We start from the raw sequence: 20451 nt of genomic DNA on the forward strand, positions 1-20451 counted from the left end.
GGTGACAAGTGCCTCAAGGATCAAACTACTTCATAAGAAAGATAATCAATACATCTTGCTCTGATCCACCAAATACTTATGAAGTGGTGTACAACTTTGGTCTTCATGCACAAGAAGGAATGGTGATGTATGAAGGACTGTTCAGAGTGATGCAACTTAAACTGATTATCAAGTAAAAACGAGGAAGTTATCTTTCTATTCAAGCCACTAGCTGGTCCTCGATAGTCTTCACTTGAAATATTGTGTGAGCTTTGTCTGAGTAATGACACTGATTTGTTGTAAATTGTTCACACCACAGCTACTAAAGTTACTCCAGGGATGGAAAGGTTATATTAAGATCTCTTTATAAAAAATCAACAGACAAGGTTTTCAGTATGTTTAAGTGGGTGATACTAATGAATCAGGGAGATAATCCTGTCAGTGTACTATGTAGTGCTGGATTGTGACTCTACACCATATTTTATGCACAATATCTTAAGGAAGATCCAGAGGCATGCTCTCCCAGAAATATTTAAAATCAGAAACACCATTCTCTCTATTTTCTGGTCTCTTTTAAAATAAGGGTATAAAAAGTGATTAAATTTGCAATGAACATGTGATTTTGTGTTTCCTTCATTAGGTGTAAAACAACTTTTTACAAATGTTATATCTTTTCTCCTTTTGTAATGTGAAGATGCCTTTGAAGTAGGCAAAACTCTTTGGTAAATATAATTTTTGTGGGGAGTGGGTGGGGTGGTTTGATTTACTGACTGAATACGAAACAACATGACTACATTTAATTTTGTATGATTGAGTAGAGAATGCCCATTAAGTACATACTACTGACCATACAATCTACATTACATTTTTCTCTCTCACAATAAAGTATTTAAAATGACTTTAAAACATATTCCTATAATTAAGAACATGAAAAGTTCAGTTAAAATAATGTTGATGACTGAAATTTTACAAAATAAAAAAGCTTGTTGACAAGAAATGTACAAAACCAAAGAAACTAGATAGAATTAGGTAGATTCTCTGTTTTCAACTGAAATACGTGATTGACTTACCTGGCAACTTATGAAAAGCATGTTAAGAGCATTAAAAAAAAGAAGAGAGAGAGAATAGACTTTATTGAAATATATAAAATATTCAGGAAGGATGAATGTGTTGTGATTTCTTGTGATATATCTAAAACCAAAGGATAAGAATAAACAAGTTTGGGATTTTAAAAAGACACACTAGATTTCAGGTAAGACCAATTTTATCCTCTTAACAAGGTGTCATGCATAAACAATAAATTATCACTAGCATTAGTGTACAGCAACACCTTGCAAGATAGGAATAGACTCCAAGAGTGCATCCAGTGGCAAAGACAGGGTGGGCACATGCTATTAAACCAACAATGCCACCCCTACATGCGCTCATCCATCACACAGCCTGTCATTTCTGTACAAAAAAAAAATACTGAAAGGTAACTGTATTGGCACGTTACTGGTATATTTCCTGTAAGGAAAGACATGCAGAATGGTAGGAAGCAATCTGTGTTTTGATGTCATCCAGATTACAACGTAAACCTTGACAGTTCCATTGTATCAAGTTGGACATTATTACTTATGTGCAGGTAAGTTGGGTGGAGAACCCTTCTGTTTTTGTCCATGTCTTTTGTTCTTTACTGTCTTTATTTGAGGGAGGTCTGTCAACCTCCATGAATCCTGTCCTGGGTCGATTGGGTAGGTCCATGCTGTTTAAAGAGAATTCCAGTGACTGGGGACAAGAACAAATGATCCTTTTTGCATCTTGTGGTGGGAGAAGGTGATGCACCCAAAGAAATGCCTGTACCCAGAACCAGAGGAAGTGGATCTTGGGATTTGTTGGAATGTATGTTAGGGACAGAGATGGATGTTAAGCTAATTCATCAACTTTTTTAACAATGGAGGTCAAAATCCTTTCCATTTGGTTTGAGAATGATTCTTTTGGAGACACAGAGATATCTGTCTGCACTCCCACTGTAGTTGTGGGATGACATGCAGCAGCCATACATCTGAGATGAAGTGCTGGACAGCAATTTTCAAGCCTCAGGATAAGTAATGTTATGAATCGTTTTCAAATGCTGCATCTCTTTTTCTTCTAACCATTCTGGGCAAGAATGAGCACAGTTCAATGAACCACAACATGACGTCTTTGAGCGACCGAAACACTGACACTGGAAATATCTAAGAGGGTTTGTAATGTATGGCTATACCCTGCAATTAAGATAACCTGCCTTGATTGTGGCAGGTTGATGTGGTGATATAAATATCAGAAAAAGGATGTGTTACACTCATACTGGTGGAGAGTTGTTGAATGCTAATTTACACATGTGGCATACATGTGTAATTAGATAGTAATTCACAGCTAGTAGTGAGTGACAATCTGTGCACGAGAAGGAAATCATATGAAAAATAGCTATAACTGTGAAAAAGGGTGGGTAATTGCACTGGAATTTCAATGTGTGTTTTTTCAGTAAAACTTTATGTGTTATGTTATTTTCCTCATTCTAACTCTACACCTCATACACCATGAAAAGAAAACATATTGTCCTTTGTATTTTCAAAAAATGACTTCACGACACATTTGACTATCTTAAATAGCTTTAAGCCCTTTACAATATATGTATATTTATGCTTAAATTTTATTGCTCTTTGAACTGTGTCTAACTAATGATATCACCACACAAGTTGTGAACCACTTTGTAAACATGCAGCTTACGTTACCTGAAGAAATTATGTAATGCATTGGTTACTAATGAGCATATCACAGGAAAACGTTTTTTTTTTTTTATTTAACCTAATCTAAAACTTATATTTTATTTACCTTTATAATAATAAATAATACACATGAAAAACTAGAAATATAGTACTTACCTGGGTCTTTTTTTTATCAACTCTCAATTAAAACTATTATTATAATGGTATTACTGCACTAAATGATTTTTAGTTAATCAAAATTGCAACAAAGAATACAAAATAACATGCTAAAAGCACATATTGTCCTAGGACTATCAAAATTTTCTGGCTTTCTTACCATTCAGTAAGACTCAATAAAAATTTGGCTAAACTTGCCAATGTGTTTCCTGTGGAAATAAAATTTGCACTGGAAGCAAAATAAACAAACTCCTGTACAGAAAATTATGTAATATAATATTTGGATTTCTGTTGGTTAAAAGTAATATAGTTTTAAATATCAAAGAGAACTAAATATTGGAAACTTGTGAAAGAGAAAACTTAATTATGGGTATGGCTAAAGGGACTTGATTTTCTAGTTTATAGCTCTGTAACCAAATAAGATTGAAGGCTATAAAAAAAATTATACTTTGAGTAATAACAATATTATAATGAGCAACTTATGTCAAATTTTGTACTTCTTGGACAAGTAGTCAATAAATAAGAGAAGAGGAAATACTTAAAATGCAAATATCACAATTCGAAAACAATGGAAAATTTAAGACATTTTTAAATGTTGTCCTATAAAACTATATAATTTCCAAATTTGTATTACAAGCTAAGTTTTGTTGCCAAGTTTACTTACCATGATAATAAAAGTAACTTTATTAAATTTTAAATATAACTCAGTAAACTCTCATGACATGCCTCTAGCAATATGATTAATGTAAATATGAAAGAACAAAAGCCCAAGCACTGACCCTCAGGTACTCCATAAATAACAAGGGTACAGTTTAATTGAGGCACTCAAGTGATCATTGTTGTTTGGAAAGTTTAAATAGTCTCAAACCAGGTACTCTACATGGAAACCATAAATATGTAAAAAGCCACTGATCATGCGAGTACTTAGTTAATACACTGAACTTTCAGAAAAACATGTCATTCATATACTGGTTGACTTGCCAAACCTTTATCTTTATTTATAATTACTTTCACTTTCATTTCTTTCGTAAATTATCCGATATTTCCAGCTGTTATTTCATTCAATTGATCCAAAATAACAGTTCTTTTCAAATAAATGATAAGACTGATACGATATGCATGTTCACGTAATGTAGGAATTTTACCTTTTTTTCTCAACACTTTACTTATGTTTATTCATTTTAAATTTTAAGTTTCTTTCACTTTGATCAATGTATACAACAAAATTAAAACTATAGCTTGCCAAAATTCCATCAGTAACAGCCTTTTATTTACTAGTATTCTTCAGCTTTCCTCACTACCAAATTTTCAATAAGTTGACTAAATTTCATTAAACAATGTTTATACCCCATTATGACAAGAGGGCACAATGTTAAAATTTAAAAAACAATGGCAAGGTACCAGCAAGACTTATTTTTATATCAGTGTGATTGGTTTATGAAATTAGTTATTGTTTGCACTAGTGGAGGTCATTACTGACAGAGAATCAACTATATAACTATTCAATGTATTATGTTTATTTCTACATTCCATCACTTTTCTCTGTATTAAGTCATCTACATCTATTCTTTACACATGTTAAACTGAAGATGAAAAAAGTCAAAAACAATATTCACTTATTATAAAATGATAGGAATATGAAAATGTATTATAAGTTAAAATATACATATAGAAAGACATTCTCAGTTCCTATTAAGCCTTATTCAAAACTTAGATAATTTAAACTTAAGCAAATTACTTAATTATTAATAAAGACATCTTAAATTCCAAGACTCAATAAATAACCGAGTGTGGTATGTAACTAACATTGAAATTTTGGTTTGTTTATATATATATATATATATATCACTATTCATTTTGGTTAGTGTTGCTTTTTAATTACCTTAACATGCTAATAAATAAATGCTGGTTAAATTGCTGAATGGTCCCAAAATTTTTTCAACAAACTGAATGACAAGTTACTTGAAATGTTTAAACTTTTTAAAGTTACATGAAACTAAGCAGATACTAAATACTATAGAAATTAACTTACTTTCCACTTACAAGAGTGTCCTCACACATTCAAAATCACAGAATCTTGGCAGATGGTTCAATTCACATAGACAATGCCCAGCTTGTTGAAGCTTGTTTCTGTTTGTGCAGATAGTCATGGGACAACACCACTGATATAATACAAAATTCTGCTTTACCACATGTAAGAAAGGAGTGTATTATCCAATGTAAACTTTTAGATAGGCTAGAATCATGATTTATCTGGGTGATAAAAACACAGCATTAGAACATTTAAACATGAGGTACAGCTCAACACAAGTACTTGTTTATAAAAAAGTTATTCTGCATTTTGAAAGATTTTGTTGCTCAAAAATTATATCACAATGATCCATTGATTTACTCTGAATATGTAGATGAAGATCAAAGTTACAAAATAGTAGGTTATGCTCTAATTAATATATATTAAATGAAAGTGTTATTTTTCTATCTCACTTTCTGAACAAATGTAATACTTTTTTATTCACCTGAAAGAAAAATAAAGACACTAAAATATAACTACTTTTTTATCTTTAACCCACACATCAATTTTAATACTTACACAAAAAGACATAACATAGAATTTGTTCACAAGCACACATCGTTACTCAGTATTTTAAGTTTGGTATTAAATCTTTCTTATACAATACTTAAAGGAAAATTACATACAAACAGAGGCTTTAAAGAAGTTTGATTTTTATTTTGTTGTTGTTTATTAAATGTAACAACACTATCAACCTTATAATAACATTACTTGAAAATAACAGACAGCTGTCAGTTAGGTTTGCATTGAGCTGAGCCAATTTTCTATGACAGTTAGCTTTAGAAATCTCTATACAAGTCATACTTATTCACCAAACTGATATATCTCTTACTGTACACAAATATTGAAACATTTGTTTATAAGGAATTTTCCAAACATGAATTCAAATGTCATCAGTTTAAGACTATGACTTGAAATGTCAACTATATATATTTCAATTTTTTACACATTTTACTAGAAGGATAATATTATTTGTGAATATAGATGTCTGTCCACTGCATACAATTATGAATAAGAAAATAAAAATTTAATTTGTGTTTCCACAATGTCTGTTGTATAATTTTTTTAAATTCTGTTCAGAAACAAAATGTTTTGTTGAGTTCTAAGTATTTATGTGTTTGTAATTAAGCACAAATATACACAATAGTCTATCTTTGCTTTACCCACCATGTGTATCAGAACACAGAACCAATTTTCTAGCATTAAAAGTCCACACACTGTGCTGCTGGTAATTGTGCAAGAATTCTAAGAACTCTGTTAACAAGTGCAAAAAACATGAATAACTCATTCAAACTTTTGACAAAGGGGTGTTTGTTTGTTTGTTTGTTTTGGAATTTCGCACAAAGCTACTTGAGGGCTATCTGTGCTAGCCGTCCCTAATTTAGCAGTGTAAGACTAGAGGGAAGGCAGCTAGTCATCACCACCCACCGCCAACTCTTGGGCTACTCTTTTACCAACGAATAGTGGGATTGACCGTCACATTATACACCCCCACGGCTGGGAGGGCGAGCATATTTAGCGCGACGGGGGCGCGAACCCGCGACCCTCGGATTACGAGTCGCACGCCTTACGCGCTAGGCCATGCCGGGCCGACAAAGGGGTGTTATAAAGTCATTCTGCTCTTAACAGGTACATAAAAAGGAAAAACTGTTTGAAAATGTGATAAGTACTCATAATACCAACACTGCTGTAAGATTATTGGAAGTTACACCTTTTATAGTAAGAAGGAATATTTTAAAAACAAGTACAATATTTCAATCTCTCATGCAATCATTCTCAAGAACAAAAGTTTTTATGATAAAGAATGTTCCAGTAATTATATCAACACTCAACACCCTTAAAATGTGTTTAAAGAACTTTTAGAAAAACTATCTATATTCGCAGCCAAATATTTGCTTTTGTGGTTGTATAAGAAATGTAAGTGAAGTATTACAACTCTAAATACTTTGGTACTTTCTAATAATCAACTACAGTTCGGAAAGATTAAGTACAGTAAAAATAATTTCTACCAGAATAACTCTAACTGAAATTTTCATCTTGAAAGGCACCTAAGGGGCTGAATCAGTAAATAAACAGATCAATCACACCTGGGATTCCCTGTTCTTAATTTTACAGTAGCATGTTCCCTTAAAATATCAAAAAATATCACAATTAATGTTTTGCATATTTTGAATTCTTAGCCCCTATATTTTCAATGTCTTATCAAAACCTCTGAGAACCACTGTAAACCCTTAAAAAAGTATGAAAGCTAAAAGATTTTCTATTTAAATGCCCTATTTACATTCCATTTTCATGGCAGTGTGATCCACAATTGTTTTTATCCATTTTTGTTAATAATTTTACCAAGTTTGACTGTAATTCCTCCTCATTATCAAAATGCAGATTTTCTTATTACTACTTCCTTTCAATGGACTGTACCAATAACCTTTTATTGATGAGTCAATCAAAAATGTTAAACTCTATGTGTTAAACAAAGAAAATACTTTTACTTATTCATGTAGTCTAACAAAAAATGTTTATTACCCTTGTAATTCCTGAATATTTTAATTTGGACATGAAGCATGGTCCTCACAAATCAGAAACCAGGAAGTTTCAGGGCAACAGATACACAAGAAACAAGCAACTGAAAAAAGAGAAGACGAATAAGATTAGTAGCAGCACAAGAGAATCACTTGGTAGAAAAATGCTGTTGATACTCGTAGCACAAGTACCAGTTTTGAAGCTAACATCTAAGCACGATTCCATGATGCAAGGTGCTTCTAAGAAAAAATCTAGACATTTGTATACTTTTAAAGGTATCGTAACAAAGAACATATCACACAAGAAAATATCCACAGTGGTAATATGTTTGTTGATATGGACAATCTTTCAGAAGTAGCAAGGGAGTTTTGTCAGTGTTTGTGAGAGATTGGTTGGTTGATTTAGAGTTTTATAGCACAAAGCAGTTAGGCTATCTATGTCAAACATCCAGTAAAAAAAGTAAATTTAGTAAAATTCATAAAAAGAAATTATGATAAAAAAAACAATGTTTAAAAACACAACATACAAATAGCATAAAACCAAAGTTTACATCAAGTCAACAACATTAAGAGAAAACTACAGTAATTCAAGTTGTAAAGGACTTTCTGTAGGGTAACTGTAATTATCGTAACTCACCAGGAGGACAAAGAGGTAAGTACAAAAACCACCATAAGTCACCTGAAGTTGGCCTTTCTAGTCCTGGTTCCAGATTATTTGACGTTATGGCCATTTTCAAAAAGGAAAGTAACAAAAATGTTTTAAAAGAAGTGTTGCAAAATTATAGACAGGAAAACTAATGGGTAGTTCAAACAGCAGCATTAGTCACCTGAAGTTGGACTTTACAGTCATGTTTTCAAGTGATTTAATTTTACAGCCAGTTTCTAATTTCAAATCAAATTACATATACTGTGATTTTCAAAAGGGAGCCACATTAAAAATGTGTAATGTATATATTAAAAAAAACTTAAATGGCATTAAAACGATTAATGAACTTCATTATCCATGCATGTTAATAAACTAGACATTAAAGCATATTTATAATTAAAAGTTTTATACTATCTGATACAGAGATGCCAACTATTTCAAATGACTGAGCGTAATTATTGTAGACAGAACCCTTCCACAGTTTCAGTCCTTTTAGATTTGCCAGAAACAAGACAATCTGGTAAACGAGGCCTCTTTTTTTCCAACTTGTGAACGATCGCATTGGTGTTTCCATGCTGCTTAGAAAATGATAAATACCCATCGACACGAGCACTGATTGGCTGACAAGCACTGATGACATAACTATGGATTCCCCCACATACCCAGTAGGAGAAGCACTGCACTTAAACTATTGGTAGATGTTGGAGATACAAATATTTTTTTATTATTTGAAGCACAAACATGATTATTGCAAGTAGCCATTTGGACTATGTCTTTTATTTATTATCAAAATTTATTTGCATTTTACTAGAAATTTTCTTTTCACCCCTTTCAAGTCCTGGGGAACAATTTATCACTTTATTGTATTGGCCAAAATAATATATAATAATTTGGGAGTTGCAACAAGTTGTAATATTTGTCTGTATGAGCATGTAATTGTAATGTATACACCAAACTCGTAATGATTACGTTCAAATCATAATGGTTGGCATCTCTGCTGATGTTCATGATTTGTCAGGTATGCAGTTTTGTGCTCAGAAGCAAACAAAGTAACATTTTTATTACTTGGATAAATAAAATTACCAAAAATAGAGAAAATTGTTATCTCTATTTGCAATTAGTTTATTATTATTGTGACAATTGATTAAGTCATAATTTTGATTAAACTGCACAAAACTAATCAATGTAAATACTGCCTGAAGGTAACCAATTAAATTTTCCAGTTCTAAACAGTTCTCTCAGTTGTTTAGCATGCAATTGGTACTACAATACATGCTACAATAACAAGAAGAGGGAAACTTCAAGTCATTTCTGCATAAACCACAAATTATTTGTATACACTGGAAGGTTATATTAAATAAACAAACAATACTGTCACATTAACTGAGACAAGTACCTTTATAATGCAATTTTTTCATACATGTATGATGTAGCGTAGATTTATCCATACCAAATGAATGTTTAAGAAATCCTCTTGATTCTTAAACATAAAATTCCACTTCCAGAAGAAACTCCCTTCCCCCCAACACACAACAGAATGTTTCAAAACTTTCCAAACAATCACATTTAAATACTTTTTTCTTCATAACATTCCTTAACTGTTTCTAATTTCATGATAAGGACAGAAATAGTTGTTCACATATGTACAAGATATTGAAAATTTGTTCACTGACTACAAAACTTAGTACCAACAGAGACCAATTCCATGTCTAAAAGTAAGGATGAAAAGACAGTGAAAGACCATACTTACGATGCATGCACTGAGATGGTATGATTCGCCATAAAACCAATTCTTAAATTTTTTAAATCACAGAACATATTTTGATAAGCTAATTTTCTTTGCTCTTATAAGAAAAATAGCAAAGGTGTCACAAATTAGCCTTAATATTTGCAGAACAAGTGTCTAATCCTCCATAAAACAACTCTACTGTTGATCTTATCAGTGAAAAACATTTTCCAAATTTGTGTTCATTCATTAAACCTTTTAAATACTTTCTCAAAAGCATTATTTTATCATCAGAGCTATTGCTCTAGTAGGTCTCAAGTCTTTCCAAATACTTGAATTAGTTTCATTTTCATTTTTTTGGAATTTATTAAACATTTTACACTTTTGTTATGCAACATGAAGTTGTAACCTATTTCTGTCAGTATTTTTATCACAATTGTTTATATGTATTAGTGAAAATAAATACATTTTAATGAAGTTAAATAGTAAATGTTTACATCCCAGAGAAGGTAACCAGACAAAACAGAACCTTACCTGGGAGGTCCCCTCACCACGTACAGGAATCCACACTAAGGGAACAGTATAAAAAACCAACTTTATGGGGACAACAAAAAGACTAGAATAAAAATCCATAGTAGAGTGGGAGACAGATTCTATAATTCCTTCTGTTAATAATGAAGATACAGAAGATCAGTGAGAAGTGGATAGAAAATAGAACAATAAGAAAGGTAAAGTATGAAAAAAGAAGATTGATGAAATTATGAGATAGGACATTCAAAGCCCCAGGTTGTTGGAGAAGAAAGTAAACTGGGAGATGAAGTGAGAGAGAAAGGCACTGACAGGACCAAGACTGGGACTGGTTCCAAAGAAGAATAACCTTTGAAGTCTAAACCCTGGATTCCAAAGGGTTAGGAGCAATCTCAAAAGACAGAACTATAAAAAACAATAGACAAGACAAAGTACCTAGATATAAGATGAAGGGATATGAACACCAAACTAAGGAAATACCAAAAACAAATAAATCAGAACAAAGAGAGAAGGGGAAAAGTAAAACTAAAGTAACAAACTGATTTTAAACCAACTGCATACAAGGGAATAGAAGTATGGTTCAAAATATGTTTGGCAATGAAAATAATACAACCAATTGGAAGTATCAACCTTCCTCAGATGACTCAGAGAAAGGTAACAGGCAGAGGTGGTAATAAAACATCGTATGGTGGGCTGATCAGTGGAAACAGCAACGTCAATCTATGACATACTGAACTCAGTCAGCTACACCTAAATATGAAGACCAAAAACATGAATGGCAGACTATATTCCCAAAAGTAGAGCCAGTGGAACCCAGTGTACAGACTCTGAACTGGAGAAGTGTGGAAAGACCCTGTTCAGGGCTGAAGTATCAAATGTTGAACAGCATACAGCATATTCAAGGCCAAGGTCCTGAGAGAAACTTAGATAAAGAGACAAACAGTCCAGTTTTGAACAAAAAATCAATCTGCCTCATAATAGCTCCAAAATGTTCAGTGCCCTTGTTCACTTCGTATTTCAGTCGGTTAGATCACTTTTACTACTGTGTATATTTCACAGTTATGTCATTAGACAGGGTCAGAAAGACATTGTAAAGTAAAAGCAGCCAAATTGGAAATGTTTAGAAAACTGAGGCTGTGCAAAAATAAAAATTGTTATTGCATTTTCACAATCTGCAATTATTATGTACTTCAACATTTGTTTCACTACTTTCATTACTGTTGGTGTTATGGTAGAGAAGATAAGAGAGCAAGTTTAAAGTTCTATGAAAAATAAAAAAATGATATTCATTTCGAAGGCATAATGAGTAATGTAAATTAAACATAAAAACCATTAGGTGAACACAAGTAATTTTATTCTTAGCATAACAAATCACACTTTACACAGAATTACTTGAGAGAGAATTCATAAATTAATGGATAAATGTTTTATGAAAGCAATTTACTTGAACTATAATTTCAGTTTGCAAGAGGAATGTAACATTTAGATAAACATTTGCCAAAACTCATGATGATACACTTTGTATATTTAGAATATTTCAGTGGTTTATGTAATTTCATGTTTACATGGAGATTACAAAACTGGTCAGAATGACCAAGCACACATACAGGTTTAATAGAAGATAATTAAATTGATAATGGAATATGTATGTGGATCACAATCAGTTGCCTGAATGTTTTAGTTTGAAGTACATTTTTTTAAAATTCTTTAGATACACTTACCATTTTGGAAACTTCTAGTAAGCCTAATTTTCTTTTCACATTTGATAAAACACCACCAGTGACATCAGGAAAACTGCTCTTGATTGGATGCTGTAAAAAATTACTTTTCATAAATGTACTTGCTACAGTTAATTTTAAACATGAGTGAGGAATAAAATCATGGACAATGTTTATAATACATAATATAAAGTTTGTTTTTCAATGGCCAATAATTAATCTTTTTGTTAAAATACAGTTTACTACTAATTATTTGGTATTGGAAACTTTTGTATTAAGGTGGTTAATTACCTCAGACTCATTTCAGTTACATTCTTAACCATAATGTTGGCAAGTCATTCTGCAATTTTATATCAAATCTTATTTCTTTATTGAAGAAATTATATTGAAATAAATAAATTTTATAATCTTAAAATCCCTTTCTATGGCAAAAGATTAAGTATAGAAAATCTTAGTGATTTACATAAAAAACATAATTAAAGAAAAAGTTATTAATTCAAATTCTGTTAAACATTTATGAAACAAAAAAGTAACTTCTGAATTACAAGGTGACAAGTGCCTGCAGGATCAAACTACTTCATGAAAAAGACAATCAATACATCTTGCTCTGATCCACCAAATACTTATAAAGTAGTGTACAACTTTGGTCTTCATACACAAGAAGGAATGGTGATGTATAAAGGACTGTTCAGAGTGATGCAACCTAAACTGATTATCAAGTAAAAACGAGGAAGTTATCTTTCTATTCAAGTCACTAGTTGGCCCTCGATAGTCTTCACTTGAAATATTATCTGAGCTTTGTCTGAGTCATGACACTGATTTGTTGTAAATTGTTCACACCACAGCTACTAAAATTACTCCAGGGATGGAAAGGTTATATTAAGATCTCTTTATAAAAAATCAACAGACAAGGTTTTTTAGTATGTTTAAGTGGGTGATACTGATGAATCAGGGAGATAATCCTGTCAGTGTACTATGTAGTGCTGGCTTGTGACTCTTCACCATATTTTATGCACAATATCTCAAGGAAGATCCAGAGGCATGCTCCCCAAGAAATATTTAAAATCAGAAACACCATTCTCTCTATTTTCTGGTCTATTTTAAAATAAGGGTATGAAAAATTATTAAATTTGCAATGAACATGTGATTTAGTAAGGTGTAAAACATCTTTTCATGAATGTTATTACTCTTCTTCCTTCAGTAATATGAAGATGACTTTGAAGTAGGTAAAACTTTTTTGGTAAATATAATTTTTTTGGAGGAGTGAGTGGTGAAAAGACTGATCACAATAGGCCAGGTGGTTAAGGCACTTGACTCGTAAGCGGAGGGTAGCAGGCTTGAATCTCGATCACACCCAATATGCTCGCTATTTCAGCCATAGGAACTTCATAATGTAGCGCTTAATTGCACTATTTGTTGGTAAAAGAGTCGTCCAATAGTTGACGGTGAATGATGTTGACTAGCTACCTTCCCATTTGCCTTCAACTACCAAATTAGGGACGGCTAACGCAGATTGCCCTCGTGTAGCTTTGCATGAAATTCAAAATAACACTGAACACAATATTCCAAATGTTTGCTCTTAAGTTATATACCTGCCAGGCGAGTTCTTTAAAGAATTTTCATAACAATAATTGTGATTATCTAACAAGTATTATTATCAAACAATATTTTGCAATAAAAATCGCGTAATCTTTAGCCCTTGGTGAGCTCAGCAGATAGCCCAATGTGCCTTTGCTATAAGAAAACACACACACAAACACGTAATCTTAATATTTTTTTCTATCTCATTTTAACTTTGAATATTTTGAATTAAAATCAAAGCTGTTTCCAAATTGAATTGTGGTTCTGTGGCATTACCACAAATTTTTCACCTTCTAGTTTCTGTACATTGTCAGCTTTAGGCATTTAATCAAAAACTTCTACAATACATTATTTGTCTGACATCTTTGTTGCTTCTAAGCATTGTAAAATCACGTGCTTATATTAAAAATATCAACAATCAATTAGTTTCTTAGCAACACAGAAATTAGGAAACTTTTATAACCTTAGTTACATAAAACATTTAAATTTTAGTGCAAATAGATATAAAGTTATAGTGGAGATGAAATTACATTTACAAACATTTATTTTTTTATCACACTCGGTGCTTTAATAACCGCAATGCCCACACAAACAACAGTTAAACGTGAAGGTATTGAACTCAACGCCTTGAACAGCTTATTGTATTAAGTAGCTGATATCTATCACTGACTATATCTTTCACTTTCGGACGAATAATTTAGGGATGGCTTGCGCAGCCACTCTCATGTAGCTTTGTGCGAAATTCAAAGAAACAAATCTTTAATTTTGATCTAGGAAGATATCTTTATCTGTCGGATCAACGTGTCAATGAGAAAGCAAAATTTGAGAATAAATACAGCACTTCGTATTGTTCTATCTCTTGGGTTTTGGGTATCATATGTACTCTGGAGGGTCAGGTGCTCTTTGACCTCTTCCGCTGTTCTTTATTAAAATGATCATGCAGTGTTGGTTGGTGTTAGTTCCTGCTTTAGAGTCAGAGTGGGCTGAATTTACTCCGACCCTTTTAAGATCAATGTCCATGTACTGGTATACATATACAGATATTATTTTGCCTTGTCAGTAAGAAGTCTAGATTGACGGTGGCCCTTTTTTCAATATATATTATGATTTAATCTTTTTCTTCATTCATTTTTTTGTGTTTAAAATATGTGTTGATCGGGTAGAAGTGTTTAGGACTACCTTCATCATGTACGAGGTACCTCTCTGGTTCGCTTAATAATTCATTTTTCATCCAATCTTTATCAAAATACTTTTTGTACGACGTAACAGTCTATTTGGTATGGTTGGTATGTTTAAATATTTGTGTATGAATTTGAATGTTGCTTCTCTGGGAACTCTATATGCTGTTGTGAGGAGTGTGTTTTGAATTGTTTGCAACTTCATTTTAATTGTTTTGTCACTTACAATGTTGGAGCTGCAGTCATTTACTGGTCTGATGCATGTTTTGTATATTTTTCGTGTATTGTCTGTTGATGCTCCACTATTCATGCAAATAAGACTCCAAGCATAGTTGGTTCTTCGCCAGACTTTAGTTTCATTTACATGGTTAGTTTCGTGTCATAGGCAAGACTTAGAAATCTTGCCAATGTGGTAGGCAGAAGCAGTGTTCCATTCACATATTCTTCAGGCTGAAGTATTTTTTTGTATCTTGTCAACTATGTAAAGACGACAAGTTGTGTTTCTGCTGTATTTATTTTTATTTTGTATTTTCGACAATAATCGTTTATTCTGTTTAGTTGTTGTTGTATGTTTATGGCTGCTGTTGTTGGTGCTGTGGCACTTTTCGATACTGCCACATCATCAGCAAACTATGAAGAGAATCCATGCTTAGGATCCTTCAATGGCAAATTGTTAACATACATGATGAAGAGTATAGAGCTGACCACCCCTCCCTGAGGTACACCAGCTTCTGGAGTAAAGTACTCAGAAGAGGTTCCCTCTACATTTACTCCACATTTTCTATTTTTCAAAAAGGTAGATAACCAGCAAATAATTCCACGCAGTAGTCACATTTCCTTCACACGTAACTGTAGACCATTGTGCCATACAGTATCATATGCTTTCTCAATGTCAAGAAAGCAGGAGACAGTGCATTGGTTTTGTTAAAGCTGTCGACTATCTCTTCAGTGAGTCTCACTAAGTGGTCAGTTGTTGTCTAAATTTTCTGAATACTTTTTGTTCTTCTGGTAACTTTCATGTTATTTCCAAGAATGTGGAGAGCCTATTACTGACTATTCTCTCAAGAATTTTGCCTACACAGCTGATCAAGCTGATTGGTCGGTAGCCATTAGGTTTATCTGCTGGCTTTCATACCTTATGGAACATTAGAATATTAACATGCATCCAAGAAATTGGTATGTGTTCTAAGGATAGTGATAAGTTAAAAAGTGTTCTTTGGTGATCAAACAATTTTGAGTGCCCTTTTTTGGGAAGATGGCTTGTATCTCATCTTCACCCAAAGATTTGTTTCTGTGTTTTTTATTGCTTCAAGAAGTTCATGTATGAATATTTCTTTCATTAGGATCGTGTCTTCATAGTTTATGATGTGTCTTGTATTTTCCTCAGATACACTTGTTAAGAAAAATTGGTTCAAATTGTTCTTTGTTGTTTAGAATATAATTTGTGACTTTGTTGTAAAAATAAGCATTTATATCCAGATCTGTATGCATTTTAAATGTATTCTGTGGTTGGTTCACTTAATTGAGTTTGTTTTAAATTTCGCACAAAGCAACACGTAGACCTGCTGCGCCAACCGTCTTTAATTTAGCAGTGTAAGACCAGAGGAATGGCAGCTAGTCATCACCATCCACCACCAACTCTTGGGGTACGCTTTTACCAACGAATGTGGGATTGACCGTCGCATCATAACAAACCTGCGACTGAAAGGTCGAGCGTGTTTGGTGTGATGAGGAATCAAACTCGTGATCCTCAGATTACGAGTCGAGTGCCTTAAACACCTGGCTATGCTGGGCTATTTACAAAAAAAAGAATACTGAACAAAATTTGTGTAGATATTATAATGTACATCAATTAATTTATAAGGAAGTGACTGAAAACAGAAAGGAAAAGAAAACCTCCAGAAAATTGTTAAACCTTCTCAAGTGTGAAAACATTTAAAACTTTGCTAAACTAGTTTAAACACCTGGCCATGCCGGTATCTGTTTACTCTCTCTTCTGTAAAAGATGATAAACTCAAGATTTCGTAAATAATTTTAATATTTTTGGAATATCTTCTTTCAAACATTTCCAGTCACTTTATGTTTTTCTCTTATTGTGAAAATGTGTTGTTCTTACAGCAAAGCAACAACAGGAAATCCTCTCTGTCTACCAATGGGAAATCAAATGCTCGATTTTAGGATTGTAAATCCTAACTTATCATTAATTATGAATGTATTTTGAGTTTTTTGAGTAAAAAGCTTTTACTTTGATATTCAAATATTTGCAAGAGACTTAAATTTACTGAAAGATACAAAAATGGACTGCTTATAATTGGAAAGAGCTGTTATAGATGGATGAATCCAAGTTTGAAGTATTTCGGTCAAAGTGTTGGTAGTATGTCTGGCTGAAGGTAGTAGAAAGATACTTATCTCAATGCATGGCACCTGCCATAAATCATGGCAGAAGCAGTGTGATGATCTGGAGACATTTCTCCGCTGAGGTAATAGAAAATATCTACAAAATAAATGGAATAATAGACCAGCACAAATACAATGCAGTACTGATCGAGTATGGTATACCCGGTGGTTTGCATATTATTGGTAAAGGACTCTACTGCCAAGATTATAATAACCTCAGATACTCATACAACCAATGTAGAAAAATTTACTTAGCTATGAAAGCTGTTGCTAAAATCATTCAAATGATGTAATTGCCTCCCAAAGAGTTGCAGTCTCAACCTAATTGAGCAGATCTGGGATTTGATAGATTGAAAACTTGACAAATCAAAAGTTACTTCCAAAAAAGCTTCATATGAGTGTATCAGAGACACTTGGAGTAAAATCTCAAAGGACACTCTTATTAATTATCTTGCAGCAATACCTAAAAAACCATCCATAGTAATTAAAACAAGAGAGAGACAACAAAATGCTAACTGTTTCCTTAATCAATCACTCTAACTACATTTCAGTTGTACTGAGTTTAGTATGGGATTCACCTTCTATTGTTCTTTTGAGACAACCTGAAATCTATTTTTGACTTTGTCCTAACACATTTCCACACTTCTGTATTACAAGTTTAACATATGTTACAGGGAAGAGCATTATAAAGACAGGCTGATAAATAAAGAGTATATAACATTAAACTACAACTTTTTACCAACACAATTTGTATAAACAATGACAAAGTAAGTGTACTGTAAATTTGACTTGCATTGTGAAAGAATCTATAGGGATTCATACTTAACCATTCCTCTGTAAGAAAATGTTTTCAAGCTTGAAATTTCTACTGACAAAAATGTTACATATGCTTTATCATAAAAAGCATCAAAAAATAACATTACAAAAAATTAACTCTCAACTCATTAACAGTCTTACAAGAGTCTTACTGTAATTTATTGAATAATTCCCAATTTTATTAGCAATACAAGATATTACAGAATGTTCTTTACTTTGGAGTTAAACTTGAAGAACAAAAAAAAATATTTTCTTCTTGTTTCTCAAACAATTAGTGAAATTCTCCATTAATTATTGTAAACAATTTAAACTTTTCCATCACCATTTTAAAATATTTGTTTTATATTACAAGTTACCAGTACTGATAATGGTATCACTTACATTTAAAAGTACATGTTTTTTTAGTTGATTTGTTCATTTTTCTCTCACTCAACAAATATTATAAAAGGTGGAATGATATCTTTAAATTTCTATAAATATCCATAAATGGTCTTTCTTTATGAAAATTTACTTAACATCCAACTTTCATCATTATTTTCATAATGCATGACATTGTAGGTGTGTCATTTTCCTGAACTTTCAAAACTGTATCATATGACATGAAGTATTAATTAGAAAGGTTCTAGTGTAACTTCCTCCTCAAGACATTATGTAGTAAATTACATTCACAGCAACACAAATTGGTAAGCTTGATATGAAAGATGTGCAACTCACAGTAATTCACTTATTTTATATATATCAGATATTTGAGAATAAAATACATGATAGAAATATTTGCTTCTGAAAAAATGCATAGAAAAGGAGCAAGTAGATAGTGATTTCTACTACCATAAACAAACAGTAACATGTATATATATATATATGTGTGTGTGTGTGTGTGTGTGTGTGTGTGTGTGTGTGTGTGTGTGGTATAGTTTTGTAAATTATTAATCCCATAAGTAATGTCGTTTTTTGGGATAGGATAAGTTTAAATGCATATTTCTTGGCTAAATGAAGTTATTCTCAAAGTCACACAAGTTATGTGGGATGAAATGATAACATTCAGAGTAAACCAATTTGTTTCTTCACTAATTTTGATTGTATTTATTTTAGAAGCCCCAATTATCATGGAGGTATCAGAAGAGCACATAAAGAATATAATGTTTTACAACTTCAGAAAATGAAAGAGTGCTACTGAAGAAGCATTCAAAATGTATACAACAATGACATTCTGAATGTAGGGAAGTGTCAAAGATGGTTCCATAAGTTTAAAACTGGTGACTACAGTTTGACGGATGCAGCTCGCACTGAGTGCCCTGCTGAGTTTGACAATGACCTGCTTCTAGCAATACATGAGAAAGATTGTGCTGTAACTGTTGTCCATCCTTCCATTGTCCATCAACATTTGCAACTTGGTAGAGTTTTAAAGTTTGGAAAATGGGTACCACATGAGTTGTCAGCTTATAATCTGAGAGAATGAGTAGACATCTGCACATCTCTTCACTCTCATGAACTTCAAGCTTCATTTTTGAGCCACCTAGTTAGTGACTGGAGATAAGAAATGGATACTCTATCAAAATGTCCTGCACTGCCAACAGTGGGTTAATGCAGTAGAACCAGCAACACCACAGTCAAAAGTGAACCTGTACTTCAGATGGTGTAACACTGTTTGAGTTGTTACAAACAAATCACACAATAACTGCTGAGAGATGCTGGCAGTAACTGGATTAATTGAAAGCTGCACTAAAAAAAAATAAATAAAAAAGAGACCTGCTTTGGTAAATCAGAAAGGAGTTGTTTTCCACCATAACAATGCACATCCTAACATTGCTAGGGTCACTTTTAAAAAAATTGAACAGCTCAGCTGGAAGAAACTTCCCTATCCTCCTTATTCTCCTGATCTTGCTCCTTCAGATTATAATTTTTTCAAAAACTTGACACATCATCTGAATGGAAAACAGTTTACTTCTATGATTTGTTAAAAAGTAACTCTTGTACCTTTTATATCTCAAAACAACTTGATTTTTATAAGTGTGATATTGAAAATATTTTGATACATTTCCAGACTGTTATTGAGAAGAGATTAAAAATATGTAATTGATGAAAGTTGTTATTTGAGTTATTTTTCTTCTTTTAAATCTTAGTGTTAAAAATGATATTACTTATGGGATGACCTCACAGTTTTCATATATATAGTGTAATCTACACAGGAAACCTAAACAGTAAAAAAAAGGAAATAACTGCATCACTGACAGTGTTTCTGTTTAAAGCTTTATGTGATTTTGTAGTCAACAAATTCAAGATACAAAAATTGCTTAAAAATGGTATTTATAAAACAGAGAGTAATCTATCAATTATTTTAGGATTAACTTGTTAAGTTCATTTATTCCACAACCTTCAACAGAAA

The 20451-nt window shown here is 32.4% G+C and overlaps 1 long non-coding RNA gene across 30 annotated transcripts in view; it reads right to left on the bottom strand.

Moving 5' to 3' along the window:
• Positions 1 to 20415, bottom strand: part of LOC143243016 (uncharacterized) — a 31193-nt gene extending 10778 nt beyond the window's left edge. For 3 of the 30 annotated variants that reach the window (XR_013023701.1, XR_013023696.1, XR_013023704.1), the window contains exons 1-4: positions 19815 to 20322; positions 12097 to 12186; positions 7480 to 7579; positions 4918 to 5047 (exon numbers count right to left, since the gene is read on the bottom strand). This is a non-coding gene — a long non-coding RNA (uncharacterized LOC143243016). Of the gene's footprint in view, positions 1 to 4917; positions 5139 to 7479; positions 7580 to 8112; positions 9485 to 12096; positions 12187 to 19814 lie in introns of those variants that run through there. The other 27 variants (XR_013023692.1, XR_013023709.1, XR_013023707.1 and 24 more) reach the window with 26 other exon arrangements.
• Positions 20416 to 20451: the final 36 nt, after the last annotated feature.

The sequence above is a fragment of the Tachypleus tridentatus genome, unplaced genomic scaffold, assembly GCF_004210375.1.
Source record: "Tachypleus tridentatus isolate NWPU-2018 unplaced genomic scaffold, ASM421037v1 Hic_cluster_2, whole genome shotgun sequence".
Taxonomy (NCBI): Eukaryota; Metazoa; Arthropoda; class Merostomata; order Xiphosura; family Limulidae; genus Tachypleus; species Tachypleus tridentatus.